This window comes from Balaenoptera borealis, assembly GCF_965194805.1.
Source record: "Balaenoptera borealis genome assembly, chromosome: 5".
In the NCBI taxonomy this organism is placed as follows: domain Eukaryota; kingdom Metazoa; phylum Chordata; class Mammalia; order Artiodactyla; family Balaenopteridae; genus Balaenoptera; species Balaenoptera borealis.
In genome coordinates this window covers 18,766,167-18,782,794 of record NC_138862.1, presented here as the reverse complement: position 1 = coordinate 18,782,794, position 16,628 = coordinate 18,766,167, and the positions used below count along the sequence as shown (strand labels likewise).

Here is a 16,628-nt window from a genome sequence, read left to right as displayed (position 1 = left end):
GGATTGAGCCACTGAGATTTCAGCGTTTATCTGTTTCTGCAGCATAGCCTAGCTATCCTGAAGAAGGCATCGGTGTTGTGACTCAGAGCACAGGATGTGGATTCAGCATACCAAGGTATAAATCTTGTTTCCACCACTGACGACCTCTGTGACCTGACGTCTCTGAGCTTCAGTTTTGGGCGCAAGAATTTCGTTATCAGGATGAGACATCATAAGTGGTTTCAACTCAGGCAACAAAATATAAGTCCCGTGGTGGGCCCTGGAAATACTGCCTCCTAAAACAGATGAAACTTGTAAGGAATCAGGTGTGGGTCTCAGGCTCCTCGAGTGACAGAGGTGAATGGGACCCACAAGGCACCTGATTTGGTAAAGAATATGAGAGCCAATCTGATGTTGCCTCAGAGTGAAGGCTGGTCCCCCATTCTGGCTTCATATTAGATTGAAATTAAGTCACACAACAATATTGACACCTGTAAACCAAATCAATGAAATTAGAATCTCTGGGGATGAGATCCAGATATTATATTTTTTAAGTTACCCTGGTTGTGCTAATATAGAGCCAGAATTAGGAATCAATGAGTTGGAGTAACAAAGAGACCTAAAGCTGCCTAAAAGCTTTCTGTCTCCGTTGAAATTGGTTCAGGAGGCGAAGGATAGAGCTCAGGGGAAAGAAACACCAAGTGGACTCAGATATGTGAAATTGGCAAAAGAAGTGATTTTTAGCAGCAATTTCTCAACAAAAAAGAGATAGTGATTTAAGTCAAAACATTTCCATCTACAGAACTTACACAGAATAAATATCATTATGAATATTACTGTTATTTTCTTTTCAGTCCTCATTCCATATCATATTCTCAGTCTACTAAATGCACTTAAAATAAGGGAAGAAATCATGGGTGTACACATGAATATTCAGCATGGAAAAATATTTCTGATTGGTAATATACAAAACTAGTGAAATATTAACAAAATGTTATAGAAATAAAGAAACTGAACAATTGATATATGTTTGATTCTGTGAAAATAGGCAGATCAGTGCTTCCCAAATGGGGAGAAAACTTAGTTCAGCAACCTAGAAATTGCCAGTTGGTTCAGACCTCTTATTTATCCAATGCCCTGTTCTATTGCTGACCTACCCCACATTCAGCAAGAAAGATTAATTTCCTATCAGATGTGAGTGAATCTTAATGGCAATGTGTACCTTAATTTCCTTTAGTCGTTTATAACTGTTTCTCAAATTTCTCCTGTTTTTGGACCGCTAAGGTCCAGTGGAATGACAAACTTGAAAATATCTACTAGTAATGAAAGGCATTTGTTGGACACTAACATATTAACTACTTGGTTTTGATGATGTAGGAAGGTTACTAAAAGTACTCAATTTACTGGCATCAAGGCTTTTTATTTTTTCTTCTTTACTTGAAATCAAAGCCAACAGTCTTAATCATTTTGACTGGTCCTTAAAATATTCTCACATTTGCTCAGCTTTGCAAATGAGCCCTTTCCTAACCAATGTACCCTCATCAGGAAATCTAAATCATAAAAATTCCAGGGAACAACACCAATAACTTATTTTATGTAAACTGTTTGGAATTATGCCAATCAATTCACTAGTTCATGATTTCAAAGATTGTTTCATCAATCTTGCATTACTCAATTCATAGAACATAAAACAGACCCTTTAACAAGAATTTGGATTTGATTCTGTAAGAAAGACAAGGTCATTTTTTAAAAGCAAATCAGCTAGCAAGAGGGCTATCAGAAGCATGCGTACAAAGAAAAATGGTTGCAGAAACTTTCGGCTCTATTCTATAAATCTTGACCTTTATTTTTCCCTTCTGCTACTACTTTGCTTCTTTTACTGTTCCCTAAGGGAAATTCTAGTATCACATGGGGCTAAGAAATATAATTTTGTCTTTTACTATTTTAAGTTCAAGTTATTTAAATGCCATGGACTCAGTGAAGTGTGGCTTACGTCCACAAGACCAACCTCAGAAAGCATCGTACATACTCCCTCTGACAACATGATAATGTGAAACTAATTGCTTTTAGGGGAATTAATCAATTTAAGATCAAGGCTCCTAAACATTATGTTTCAAAATGCCTAAGAAACACACATTCTTTTCTACACTGAAAGACAGGCAAAACATGGGTCTTTCAGGAGACCCACGTGTAAATATTGATTTTATGCCCTCCGCCGAATTAAAATGTCTAAATTGGATCTCAAGTTGAGTTCCCATTTCATTTATATCATATATGTTCATTTGGTTTTAAACTCTAAGCAGCTAAATTTGGCATCAGTTTGACAAGATTCCCATCTTTTACATTTGATGTTATTGAAAAAAGAGTGAGGAACGTATCTCTTCATATATTCATCAGCTATGGATGAAGTACCTATTCATCTGTTTGTCTAGGAGCTGTGGGCACAATAGTGATCCAGAAAGCATCTGCTTTGACCTCTACCATGGAAGAAAGACAGCTAGATAATAAGATATGTAGGAATATTAAGGAAGTTGTAATTAAAATGAGATTTGAAAGGTGAATTAGTCAAGAAAGAAAACAAAGGATTCATGAAGAGGCAACAACCTGTGGGAAATCGGGAGAGAAAAGGGCACATTTTAAGAGAGAAAAGATCAGTAGAGCAAGTACTCTCTACAGCTTTGATGGTAGGAAGCTGTTTGACTAATGGCTACAGATAGGCTTGGGGAGCTAAACAGCAATGAGGTCATGAAGGGCTCTGAAAACCATGGTAAAAGGGAGACTATAAAACAGGGGCATCAGTGGCAAGAAGACAGCTGTGTTTCAGGAGGATGTCAGTGACAATGACAAAGGGATTGCCTGAGACAAGAGTGGAGACAGGGATACCAGTTGGGAGGTGAGAAAAGGCACTGCCAAGCATAGTGGGTTGAATGGTGGTCCTCCAAAAGATATGTCCATGTCCTAATTCCCAGACCCTGTGAACATTACCTTATTTGGAAAGGGCCTTTGCAGATGTAATTCAATTAAGGATCTTGAGATCAAGGGATCATGCTGGATTATCTGGGTGGACTCTTAACTCCAATGACAAACATCTTATGAAGGACACACTGGGGAGATTTGACAGGCGGAAGAGGAGAATGCAATGTGACCACGGAGGCCGAAGTCTGAACACAAGCCAAGGAATGTCAACAAACACTAGACACTGGACAAGGTGAGAAAAATCTCTTCCCTAAAGCCTCGAGAGGAAACACAGCCCTGCTGACACCTTGATGTGAGACTTCTGCCCCCAGAACTATGAAAACAAATTTCTATTGTTTTAAGCTACAGTTTTTGGTAATCTGTAACAGCTGCCATAGGAAACAAATACAGTAAAGCAAGAGAAAGACACTGGAGGAGGGAGAGAACACAGGGCATTTGGGACACTGCAAAAGTCCAGTAGAGCAGGATCTAAGGGCATTCATGAGTGAAACCGGAAATGAAGTTGGGCAGACAGGCAGGAGGTTGTATTAGTGAAAAGCTGCTTGGTCTGAATGCACATGGAATGCCAAAATACCAGTGAATGGACCAGACTGGCTGAAGGAGAAGATTTATGGTCTTGAGCAATTTGAAGGAAAATTGGAAAGGGAGGAAAAAATGAACAGAATGCAGTATTTTCTGGCCAGAGGAGGGGTCTATGGCAGTGAAGGGAAAAGGGGTAAAAGGGCTGGGTCTGGGGAATTTTTACCCCAGCCAAACACAGGGCAGTGTCTTAGTCAGCTCGGGCTGCTGTAAGAAATACCATAGATTGGGTGACTTAAACAACAGACATTTATTTTCCCACAATTCTGGAGGCTGGGAAGTCCAAGATCAAGGAGCCCTTTCCTGTCTTACAGATGACTGCCTTCTCACTGTGTCCTCACATGGCAGAGAGAGAAAGCTCTAGTGTCTCTTCCTCTTCTTCGAAGGGCACTAATCCTACCATGGGGTCTCCAGGCTCATGACCTCATCTAATCCTAATTATCTCCCAAAGGCCCCACCTCCAAATACCATTACACTGGGGACTAGAGCTTAACATATGAATTGGAGGTAGGGGACAAACATTCAGTCCAGAGCAGGCAAGGGATGTGACGATCTATCTACGGACTAGATGTGGGCTATGGGGGATAAAGAGTCAGCTGGGAGCTGTTCTAGGTCCTGAGAGAACCACCAGGGGGCAGCGGGGCTGCAACGGGGGAGACTGCTGAGTCTGTGTGTGGAGTGGGTGATGGAAGGCCAGAGGTGGTAGAGGGGAAAGGGACAGGGGCCACCTGAAATGGATGCCAACAAGCCCACCAAGCCAGCAAGGGAGAAGCTCTGAGTCCTCGGGGCTGCTGTCAGAGGGACCCAGCAGAGGGCGGGAATCCAGTTACGTATCAAGAGCTGAGCCAGAACTTTCCTATGTCTTCCTTTTCTCTCTTCCCCTTTCGGCTCTCACACTGGTGGGGTGCACTGGGAGGGGGGACTGCTGGGTGTGAAATGGGTGGGAAAAGAGAACAATTGGCCATGCCCCTCTCCCTGAAGACAGGTGACCCGCCAACTACTGTTCTCAGCTAGAAGATGGGGAGGAGTCTGGCATGAAGTCTGAAATGCTTACGGACATCTCAAATTAGACGTTGAACCTTTCCAAATGAGAGTGTTTTGAGACTTATAAGATTTAAGGACGAACTGTGAGCAAGAAAGCCACAGATATGCCAAAGTTTCAGCCATCAGAGGGGAAAGCTTCCTGTAAAATGGCAGTGGGATCATGCTTGTTCAATGTACTGTTTAGACATTCAAAAACAACGACGGATATTTCTTCTAAGAAATCCTAGTAATCAATTTTTCCCTCAGAACCATATCAATAAGGTGGCAAAAGCCCGTTCTGAATAGATGCTAACCAATTCCCTAGCGCTCAATTGAGAATCACAAATCATGCTGTGATTATTTGTTTTCCTTTAATTGTATCACTTCTTATTACTTTTTGGAGAAAGGTTTATACAGAAGTTTCTAAAGCATCCCATCTGGTTCCATCTGTTCTCCCCAGTCGAGAGAGAGGTTTGTAACAAGATCAAACACAAACGAGCTAGGATTGGGAGCTGGGATTGAAAAATCGTTTCCACTCTGTTCACACAGCCTCTCTCTCTTTCTCCTTGCTTCACCACTTAATCTTTTGTGCTCGTTTTCTTCATCAGTACAGTGGAGATAATGGGTCCCACTTTCATTTTGTCACCTTGATGGAAGGGTTCCCAGTTAGACTGAATGAAAATCTGACCAGTGATGCACACTTAGGTACCTCTCTGAAGTGTTGTAAGAATTAATGATGGTCAGGAAAATGTACTGAAGATGAAGAGTCCATCCTGAGAGAGAGCTGATTATTAAGTGTCAACGGATAAGTATATTTTAATGAATATGGAAAAAACATCCAGCAAAGGAGCTTGGCTTGCTTGCCCTAGTACCTCAATGCCTTAGGGTAGAAAGGAATATGCATAATATCTGAGTAGAAAAATAAAAGCAATAACAAAACCTGACATTCCAAGACCATAAACCCATTAATAGTGAAATATTCTTTGCATTCTAAAAAATCTTGCTAAATTTTTAAAATAAAGCACTGATTTAATGCACCCAGGATGTAATGAAATCAAGCAACGTGTCTTGGAAATTTAGAATCGTCTATATAGGAAGGCAAAGGACTAAAGACAGAAATGTTCAGAAATAAAGCCAAAGCAAAGAGATCAAGGATACTTTCCTCCCCAGTTCAAAATGCAGCATGGGGCAGAATTCATTCTCTATGTATAAATTTGATAACTGCTTTTTTTTTCGGTCTTGCAAATAGAGATGAAATGGGGATCTGAATGTTGCTTGCTTTGAAGAATATTCAGGGAGCAGATGAAAATGCATAGCAAGTTTGATAAGAAGAGTAAGTTACATTTGTAAAGCAATAAGAAAAGAACAAGTTATTTATGAGTTTAAATATTTTTAGAGAAAGTTAAAGTCACTGTTTCCTTCCTGTACACTAATTATTTCAGGCTGTAAACCTTCCAGCATATAGAGAATAGTTACATTATTTTGGCCCTTTCAATTTCTCTTGGTCTTTGTATCTACAAGGACAAGATATTACAGTGTCTGTCTTTTCTTTTTAGAAGGCTCTGATTCCTTGTACACATAAAACAGGTGTCATAAGTCTATTTATAACATACTTAACTCCAAATATATTTTCTATTTCATATTGTTTATGTTGTAATACACCAGTCAGCTGTTGCTAATGTTAAAGCTAAGACATTTTATTTAAGTTCTTCTTATCTTTAATACCATATGTGAAACAGCTGGTGCTCAGTTCCTATAGATGAATAGTTTTGATGATGATTTTTTCTTTTTATTCCTTATTCCCATGTGCTTGTTTATTTTTGCCCAAATGTTTATATTCTTCCCTAGAGATGTGGTCTGAGTGTATTTGCTGTAGTCAAAAGTGTCTGTTTTATACTTGATTCTGGAGGCAGGGGGGACAAGGAAGATAAAAGTAGGTGGAACTCATAACAGACTTAACCTTACTTTTTCTTTTTTTCACAAGGTTCAATTTTAGAGCTACATTGGAGTTCACAAAAACAGTCTCTATGACGTTAATTCTAATTTTAGTAGGGTAATTTCATCACCATTAAAAGCACTGGGAGATACTATTATGATGGAGAGAATATTCGGGGACCTCATTTATTTAGGATATTAGTGAGAAAATTTAGAGTCTGTTCTTGACTTTCAAGTATTTGAGTCCTGCTTTCCTTAACCACTTACTTCAGTAATGTGAGGTATATTATCAAAATTGAACCAAAATTATATTTTAAGAGTATGTTAATGAGCTTTACATTTTCTTCACAAAAATTCAAATGTTATTAAACAAGTCCTGAATCAATAGCTAAAAACTCCCATGTTCTAATTTAAGAAATGAATTATGGCTTATATTTTTTCCTTTTAACTCCTCTCTCCAAGACACTAGAATGTTCTGATATGTATCTCTCAAATACATCTATATTTTTTATGAATTCTTCCTTTTTACAAACTCACTGTCTCATCTTATTTCTGTTCACTTGTGTGTCCTCTGCAGTATCTTCCTGGAATCCTGTTGCCTGGAGACCACTCTTGAAGAATATTCACTGCCGTGGCCTCTTGGAGATTTAAGACTTCTAATAAGGAGTTGATAGAAATCATCAGCTTGCTCCTGATCGAGTAACATTTTTTTAAAGTCACAATAAAACACTTGTCTGGATATTACCCATTCAGGTGATCATAAGAGCTAAAGTGTAGTGTGCAAAGGACAAAAAAAAAAACCTTTGGAAAATTCTAAATCTAAAAAATCCATGCCAAAGGGAGATGGGGCAAAAAAATTAAAAGTCCACTTTTTTTTAAAAAAAAGAGAAATTTTCAGGCCCCCCCCATTGCTTATCTATATTAATTTTCAAGATTATTCTAAAAGGCTCTAATATCTGTACTTTTTAGCTCTGTTTGTCTATTAACATTCTCTTTAGTCCAGAGGACTTTTGAACAGCAAGTTCAGTGAAATGGCATGAAGACAACTCCGAAAAAAGTCAACAATAAAGGAACAATAAATGTGGCTATAAGAATTCCATATCACACACATACACACAGATCAACAAAATGGAAAGGCAATCTATAGAATCAGAGAAAATATTTCAAATAATATATCTGATAATAGGTTAATATCCAAAATATATAAAGAACTCATACAACTCAACAGCAATATATATATATATATATATATATATATATATATATATATATATATATATATATATATATACACACACATATATATCTCCAATAAAAAAAGGGCAAAGGACCTGAAGAGACATTTTTCCAAAGAAGACATTCAAATTGCCAATGGGTACATGAAAAGGTGCTCAACATCACTAATCATCAGGGAAACGCAAATGAAAACCATCATGCCTGTTAGAATGGCTGGCATCAAAAAGACGAGCTAACAAAAGCTGGTGAGAATGTGGAGAAAAGGGAACATTTGTCCACTGTTGGTGGGATTGTAAATTGGTGCAGCCCCTATGGAAAACAGTATGGAGGCTTCTCTAAAAATTAAAAATAGAACTACCATAAGATCCAGCAATTCCACTTCTGGGTATTTATCTGAAAAAAAGTTCTGAGACCTCTGTGGGCTCTCTACCTAATCTCAGTAGTTGCCCACTTGCAAAAATGACCCTGGCCCCTCATTTGAGCACTTGGCCACTGGAAACTCTACAAGCAAATGAAGCTCATAATAAGCAGGGGATCAAGGTTTATAGCTGATCACAGAGAACTAGACTCATTTCTAACATCATCCTTTCCATAACAGTAACAGTGAGCTCTGAGCTTGGATTTTTCCACTTGCCGCATGAAAATACAAAGAGTAAAATAATGCAGCTTGGAAAAAAAAAATCAAATAGTAGCTATGAAAACCCTCAGCCCACAAGTTGCTGTGATTTTTCACTTGAGTACACTCAAGGGTTCATTTTACTTTTGGCTCTAAAATTCACACTCAATTATGACACAAGACATATGACTCAGCTCTTTACAGTACCAATCCTGTAAAAACAGATGACTCAGCCACCAGTTATATCAGCATATTATTGCAGTATTCAACCAAACATGCCTTATGCCAACTAGAGAGGGCTTTCAAGTTGATCAGGCAAAAACAGCAATGTCCCAACTCAGAACATATGCTGTCCTGTAATAAGAATAAAAGAGCCAAATACAAGCACTAAACAATGCTGTATTACTGAAATGTAATTTCTTAAGAAAATCGGGCATCTTTAGTTTTTCCATTACTGCTTGCATTCCTATACACTAACAACGAAAGATGAGAAAGAGAGATTAAGGAAACAATCCCATTTACCATCGCATCAAAAAGGTTATTAGTTTTAGATAGCTGCTCTCTTAAATAAAATCTATTTTGACACAAATTTCAGAATTCAGATCCCCATATGAACCAAGAAACCAAAGGCTGATTTTTCTCAACACGTTTCCCTTTCATAGCCAAAGTATCCAGTAAGCAGGAAAATGAGGTCAGCCCTAAGAAGAATGGTAATCATTTAATAACATTTGGCTGCAAGCCAAAGAAGAGTTACAAAGATAAATCAATCTGGAGCAATAAAATGCCAGAAAAAAACCTGTAAGGACAAGTTCAATATTAAAATATCGTTTATGTTCAACTTACCCAAAAAACTGCTGAAAGAAATTACTATATTTTCCTTCACAAACAATGTGACAGCATAATGCCACTTTCTACCCACTGAGCATCATAGGATGTTGGGATACAGACATGACATCCTCTTCCTTATGCACCAGGCAACAGAGCCAGACTGGTATTTTGGAGTATTAATTCATTCAACATGGACTGAGCACTTACTATGTATCTACTATGCCTCTGTCTTAGGGGCTTGACATACAAAGAGTTGTTTCATGGGGGTGACAGATGTAAGCTCAAAGTCACCATTGAAATAAAGTTACACATGAGGGACCCTGGAAGAGACATCAGGGAAGACTTCACAAATGATATAGCATATAAGCAGAGGCTGAAAGCAGGAGCAATTTTGCAGTTAGACAAGGTGAAGAAATATTCCAGCAGAGGGCATACACAAAGTCACAGATGTGTGAAACTGTTTGTGATATTTGGAAAACAACAAGCAGTTTTGTGTGGTGCAGCAAAAATTGCAATCTAGATGTGGTAAAATGCAGGCAGAAACTTGATGGTCAGGGATCTTTAAGTCCAAAGAGTTTAGCTCATTCTTTACAAGGAGGAGGGTGCCACAACCAGATTTGTATTTTAGAAAGATGCTCCTTTAGCAGTGTCCAATGAGAGAATGGAGCCTGAGAGATGCATTAGGGGCTGATTCAGCAGTTCACAAGAGAGGGAATGGGGCTAGATTTGAAGGTGTGTTGGGGGAAGAAAGGGGAAGGGGTGAATTTGAAAGGTGTGTAGGAGAAGGAACTTTTAGAAATGGTTACCAATCTTTGGGTTTTCTGACTTGAACTACTGTGGTAATGGGGTTTTTCTGAACTGAAAACAGGAATACAGTGAACATAATGTCTGGAGTAGGTAGATGGGAGTGGGGAATGATTTTGGTTTTGCATATACTGAGCCAAAAGACGTCTTTTGGGTATCCAGGTGGAAATGACAAAGTAATCAGTTTGTGAGATCAATGCATCTCTGTCTAGGACGCTCCAAGTGCTGGTTTCATATGCTATGAAATTATATCCAACTCTTTTTGACAATTTACAGCGGAGGTTCAGGAGAATAAAGACTCTTGAAAAGATTTCTTTGATAGCTTTATGGCAGTGTTTCAAATCAGGGCACTGCAGCCTAGGGTATCATTGGGGAACTTAGATGGAAGTCTGATTGTCATCAATATAGTCTGCACTGTAAGTTAGTACCACCAGTATTGGATTGGTGAGAATTAGTCAAGGATCATAACGACACATGAGTGAAGCCAGGATTATATTGCAACAACATCATCTATTGTAAATAACGTTTTAGTGTCATAAATATGCTTTTAGAAGACAATTCTTTAAAAATATAAATCAAACCATGTCACGACACAGCACCACACTTTCCAGTGGCTTCCAATTTCACTCAGAGCAAAAGCCAAAGTCCTTATAACATCCCACGATGCCCTCTATAATGTGCTTTTTTTCCCCCTCTAACTTCATTTCTCATTACTCTCCTCCTCCTCCAGTCACTGCCTTTCAGCTACACTGGTCTCTTTGCTTCTCTTAAAACATCAGATGATTGAATATTCCCTTTTGCCTAGGATGCATTTCCTGCAGATATCTGCATGGCTTTGAGTCACTGGTCAAAAGTTCTCTCTTAAGTGAGTCCTTCCTTGACCACTCAGTGTAAACACCTAAAGGCACCGAAACCTTAACCAATCCCTGTCACCTTCTCCTGCCTTATTTTCTCCATAGCACCAAAGAGCAGTTTTTGTACTTTCTCAAACATCTTAATTAGGGATCATGGCGTATTAGGACGTAATGGTAAAGTGCTGATAGGAGCTGCAGAAAAGATCTAGATGAATTACGTTAGTATAGGCTGAGTTTGTGCCGTTGTGACAAGCCCCCAAATTTCAGTGACTAAATGAGAAAGTTTATTTCTTCCTTAACTGAAGTCTGCTTAAGTTAGGTGACTCACCACGACAGCTCTCCTCTATGTAGTGACTAAGTAATCCAGCCTCTGTGCATCTTATGGCTCCACGGTCTCCACATATGGCCTCCACACTTGGATCAGCTATTGGGCGACAACATCAACCCTATGTTCCAAGGATTGATGTGTATTTAGGATCAGGTGTAATACTGACCAACTGTCAGCTATTTGAAAAATCTCACTGGAATGTATTTAGGAAGTTATCAAAATCTTTTAGTAGGTTTTTATAGATTTGGGTAATTCATGAGTACCTGTGTTGTCAGACTTCAAAAAGATACTGAATTTATACATAATTATTTTGTTAGTACCTCAAGATCATTGATGATGATAAAATGTTAATAATGATACCTATTTGTCCATCTCCTGTATTCAAAGAAATGTTGTGAATAACAAATGTAATCTTTTAAATACATTTAATGCAAAATACTCAAAGATATAGATTCTACTATTAAAATATGCTTTGGGTTCTCTGGAAAAGTCAGTGGACTCCTACAACATTATGATAAGGGGAGTCCGAGTCACCTGTTCCAGTATCCTACCAAATTAACACATTGTCCTTAAGGAGAATTTCTTATTGACTTAGCATCCCATTTACTATCTACGAGAAAGTTCATTCCATTTGTCTGTATCTATATCTAATAGAAAAGTATTTCCCGTATTAAGCATATATTCGCCTAGGTATGACCTCCACCCATTGTTGTAGTTCAGAAGCTGTTTCTTACTGCTAGTAACAGTATTGCACACACAGATACTAAACATTAGGGACATCTTTACTATTTTTTAAAGATTACAGATTGCTAGCCTGAAATGTTAAAGACTATAAACCAGTCGGTATTAGGGTAACTAACATATAAAAATCCCTATGAGAATTTTCTAGTTGAACCTTGTCATGGAGTTTTGCTGCTTAGTCGCTGGCCCACATAACTCTGCTGTGATGAGCAAGAGAAGATGGGTCCAATAAGGCCAGCCACAAATAGCTACCCACGGCCACGTGCTGGAACGCAGACAGCATATCTACAATGAGATAAAGCTTTCTGAAGCAGAAGGTAACCGAAGCAAGATTTCTGACACCTGCCGAAGTGCTGGCTTTTCAAATGGAGAGTAACAGAAAGCATGGTGAATTTTGTAAGATGTTTTATGTGACGCTGTGATAAAATAGGAAGGACCAGGATATCGTAAAGTGAATGCTCCTTTGTTTCCTCTTGCTGACAACTTACAATACTGCTTTGACTCAAGGGTTTGGGTCCCTCCCTCCCACACTGTTACAACCTTGAGAATGACTGCTTTTCTCCTTTTATTCTCTTTAGACACTTCTGCCACTCTCTTGTATAAAAGACATTCAGAGAGGTGGTCACAGTGCCAGGTTGATGGTCATACACTGTATAGTCATTTTGGAATAGAGCCTGTAGAAAAACAAAGTCTAGGTCAAAAGTCACTTTCTACATAGCAGTTCAAAAATGTGTCAAAAATAGTGCATGCGTGCACACACACACACACATACACACAGCTTGAACTATGACAGCAGCCTCAGAACTAGCCTCCTCAAAAAAAAAGAAAAGAAAATAATTGGTTTCCTATCTCACATCTGTCTCTTATCTAGCTTTGACAATATTATGCTTGTCTTTAATAAACACCACCAATGGCTTTCCACATGGACACTGTGTCTTACAATCCAGGAGTATCATTCACATTGAGTCTATCTCAGGGTTGGCAAACTATATAACCTGAGGGCCAAATCCAGCCTGCTGCCTATTTTTGTATAGCCTGTTAACTAAGAACACATTTTTTTACATTTTAAAATGGTTGAAAAAAATCAAAAGAATAATTTTATGAAATTCAAATTTCAGTATCCATAAATAAAGTTTTATTGGAGCACATCCACGCTCCTTTGTTTACATATTGTCTTTGCCTTCTCTTGAGCTACAGAGGCAGAGTTGAGTAGTTACAACAAAGACTACATGGCCTGCAAAGCCTAAAATATTTCCTATCTGGCCAGATAAAACAGAAGAAGTTTGTCAACCCGCAATGTGTAAGAATGGGACCTTGTGGAGTTGGGCAGTGCATAGCCTGTATGGCTGTGTACTACAGCCTTGATCTCTAATACTAGTTCTAGACCAGATTCTCTCTAGCCTTCACATCACTACTTACTCTTTCCCTGGCACCTTTTGTCTGTTTATGTTGCTTCTTTGTTCTAGCTGCGTGCTCCTCTTTGATATCTAACACTTAGAGCCCAGCTCAAATGTTTTCAACATGGCAGTTCAGAAATGTGTCAACCTAATGTGATTTCTTGTATGAATTCTCGCTTCTCTGACACACTTACCATATCCTGCCTTGCGCTGTGCTTAGTCATGCACTTGTCTCATTTTCCCTACTCTATTATATGACCCTTAAGTATAAGACTTGTACTCATCTTTGTACCTTTAAGAATGGTGCGGATGTGGACAGGCCTGGTACAGATCCCTGTAGACCAAGGGACTCGTGCCAGGAACCACGCCAGGGCTGAGTACACATGCAATCGCATACTTCCTCAGTTGCAGGGTCCAAGGGAAATTCCAGTGGCGTGGCAAAAGACCCAAGTCAGTGCTCTAAAAAAGCTTCTGTGGGGAGGGGTGGCTCAGTTCCATAAAAAGCAAACAAGAGCTTTGAAGGGCACAAACCGAAGACCCAATCCAGAAGCAGGCGATCTCACGCTGAAGACCAGTCAGGCCCTAAACCTGGGTGATGTTCATTATAAATAGCAAGATTTTATCAACCAGAACAGGGTCCAGGGCAGCAGAGACAACAGAAAAGAGAATAAAGTGGGGGCTGTGGAGTTTGGCAAGAAGATAGAGACTTGGTCTTAGAGAGACTGGGGTTCTGAGGAGGTGACTGGGCCAAAGGCCAAAGACAGAAACAACACTCAAGATTAGAGCTGAACTCCTACCAATAGGGTGACCGAGCTGAGTCCCAAATATTGGGTAGGGGTTCCTTGCATTACTCCTGCTTAGGTTTAGCTTTTTTTTTTTTTTAGGGAATTGCCCCATCTTATTATTTTTTTAAAAAATTTATTTACTTTATTTATTTTATTTTTGGCTGCGTTGGGTCTTTGTTGTCGCATGTGGGCTTTTTCTAGTTGCGGCGAGCAGGGGCTTCTCTTCGTTGCGGTGCGTGGGCTTCTCATTGCGGTGGCTTCTCTTGTTGCAGAGCATGGGCTCTAGGCACCCAGGCTTCAGTAGTTCTGGCGCACGGGCTCAGTAGTTGTGGGCTTGTGGGCTCTAGAGCGCAGGCTCAGTAGTTGTGGCGCATGGGCTTAGTTGCTCCGTGGCATGTGGGATCTTCGCGGACCAGGGCTCGAACCCGTGTCCCCTGCGTTGGCAGGCCTATTCTTAACCACTGTGCCACTAGGGAAGCCCAGGTTTAGCTTTAATTCTAGGATCTATAGAGCAGGAAAGCCTATAAAGAAGGGTTAAGTGGCCCTAGCTCTGGAGGAAGACAAGAGACACAGAGGAAGGAACAGAACAGAGCCTGGAAAGGGCCATGGTGGGAGGGAACTAACTTTTCTTTAGCACTAACCATGCCCCATACATTTTACTAAATGTATAATGAAGGTAGAAAAATTATGAATGGACAGTCTTTTTTACAGTTCAACATGGTATGATAGTACTAATCTTTTTTCCCATGTTTTCTCTAGTTATTTTCCTTGTAAGTTATGCAGCTTTTGTCTCTTTTATTACTGGCCCATTGGACTCACAACTCATGGGTTTTCTGTGTCCCATGTACAAACAGGTACATACGGTAATCTAAGAACATGCTGGTTGCTCTAGGTTTCTGGTTGCTTTGGATTTCTGGCCTTCCAAGCCTTTCACAAACTAGTATATATTTCCTTTCCATGATTACTTTATTTTGTTCAGTCCTCTTGGGCTACTTACTGTCTTCCAGTCAACCACTGTACACCTTGTGCCCTCTATGTTAAATGTTACCTCACCAGTAAAATCTGCCTTGATCTATTTATTCAGAAATGATCTCGCATGCTCTCTCTCCCACTCTTACATTTCTTTCTATACCACTTATGTGATTCTATATTTGATCTGAAATAATGCTTGTGTGCCTAGTATAAATTCTATGAACTTTAGAGTTTATACAAATCTTTTTATTCCCCACAGTGCCTGATAGTGTCAGTCATACAAAAGAGGTGTTTAAAAAACTATAAGTACTAAAGAATAATGTGTAAATGAAATTTCATGTTCTTAGGCTCCTCTGTGTAGGCAATTTTCCCCACAGAACTTTCCCTCGCCCCCTTATTTTTAACTTGGTTCTTTCCAGCTAATACGTCCTTTCTGGTCACTGGAATTCTTCAGAATGAAACAGTTGTATGAAACAGAAGAAGTTGGTACTGAAGGTAAACTATGGGTTTACAGTAGATTTTGTTTTATACCACTTGCAAAGCCAATGTGAGGGTCTGATTCTAAAAATACTTTCCACTACCAATAGTATGTACAGGCCTATGGTATACAATCTGTTTTTCAAAGTCTTTAATGAAATACACTGATTTGCACCTTACGATCTCATACTTCCAGAAGTTCTACTTAAATAACTGCATGATTTACATCATTCTGACACTCTGATAGTTCACAAGGGCCATTTGATAGCCGATTTGGATTAGAGGGCAAAACTTATATTTAAGGCATTTAACAAGCATATTAAGAGAGACTTTTTTCTTCTCATTTGATAAATATTAATGCATTTATTAATGGATGACCAAAGGGTACTAAATTATGAAGAAATAATCTTGAGTTTGCAGTGATTACAAGAAAATTCACCATTATTGAGGCTAAAAGCATGAAATACATATCTTCTGAAAATTGCAGCTTAAAAATATTGATGTCAGGACACCAAACTAATGGACTGCTGGATGATAAGTTCCCTAGTTTTGATAGATTTACAGAGGCTTCCCCAAATATAATTAGTCTTAATTATCTCTGCAAATAGACAATAGTAGCTGTGTCTATTATGTATGATAATGGTTAAGCATAAAGCCACTTACCGGCCTCTAGAATATGTTATATATTTTAGGGGATATTTGCTTCAAAATTCTTTGCTTAACTTAAAATTATTCTACAAGCTAGTAAGTAATGAAGGGATTTTAGGTAATAATAAAAGAAATGTTTAGCCAGGATTTAAAAATTCACTAGGATAGTCTATCCAATTATAATTTTGACTATGATGAAGGCTAAAAATATGTACCTATGAATAAAGTGATATACAAGGAAGAAACAGAACACCCTATACTAGGATTATCTGAACCTATTCATTCAAGTATCCTTTTTTTTTTTTTTTTTTTTACTTTTCATGTTATTATATACAGTTTTAATACAGTATTACTTCTAATCTTTCAAGTACTGCTGTTAGATAAACCTAATTATTTCCCAGAAGTGGCTTGCAACTGGAAGAAAAATGCAGCAGTAAATGTATTCATCCA

At 38.7% G+C, this 16,628-nt stretch overlaps 2 protein-coding genes and 1 long non-coding RNA gene across 9 annotated transcripts in view; 1 reads left to right on the top strand and 2 right to left on the bottom strand.

The window, feature by feature from the left end:
* The window catches only part of LOC309628744, a 157,551-nt gene that overhangs the window by 45,223 nt on the left and 95,700 nt on the right, over positions 1-16,628 (bottom strand). The window lies entirely within an intron of this gene.
* The window catches only part of CYYR1 (cysteine and tyrosine rich 1), a 137,739-nt gene that overhangs the window by 32,409 nt on the left and 88,702 nt on the right, over positions 1-16,628 (bottom strand). The gene's annotated exons all lie outside the window — the stretch shown is intronic.
* Positions 1-16,628, top strand: part of LOC309628709 (uncharacterized protein) — a 309,465-nt gene that overhangs the window by 284,889 nt on the left and 7,948 nt on the right. For 2 of the 5 annotated variants that reach the window (XR_014244643.1, XR_014244644.1), the window contains 2 exons: positions 5,807-5,890; positions 7,070-8,739. The gene's annotated coding sequence lies outside the window, so the exon portion shown is untranslated. Of the gene's footprint in view, positions 1-5,806; positions 5,891-7,069; positions 15,549-16,628 lie in introns of those variants that run through there. The other 3 variants (XR_014244641.1, XR_014244642.1, XR_014244640.1) reach the window with 2 other exon arrangements.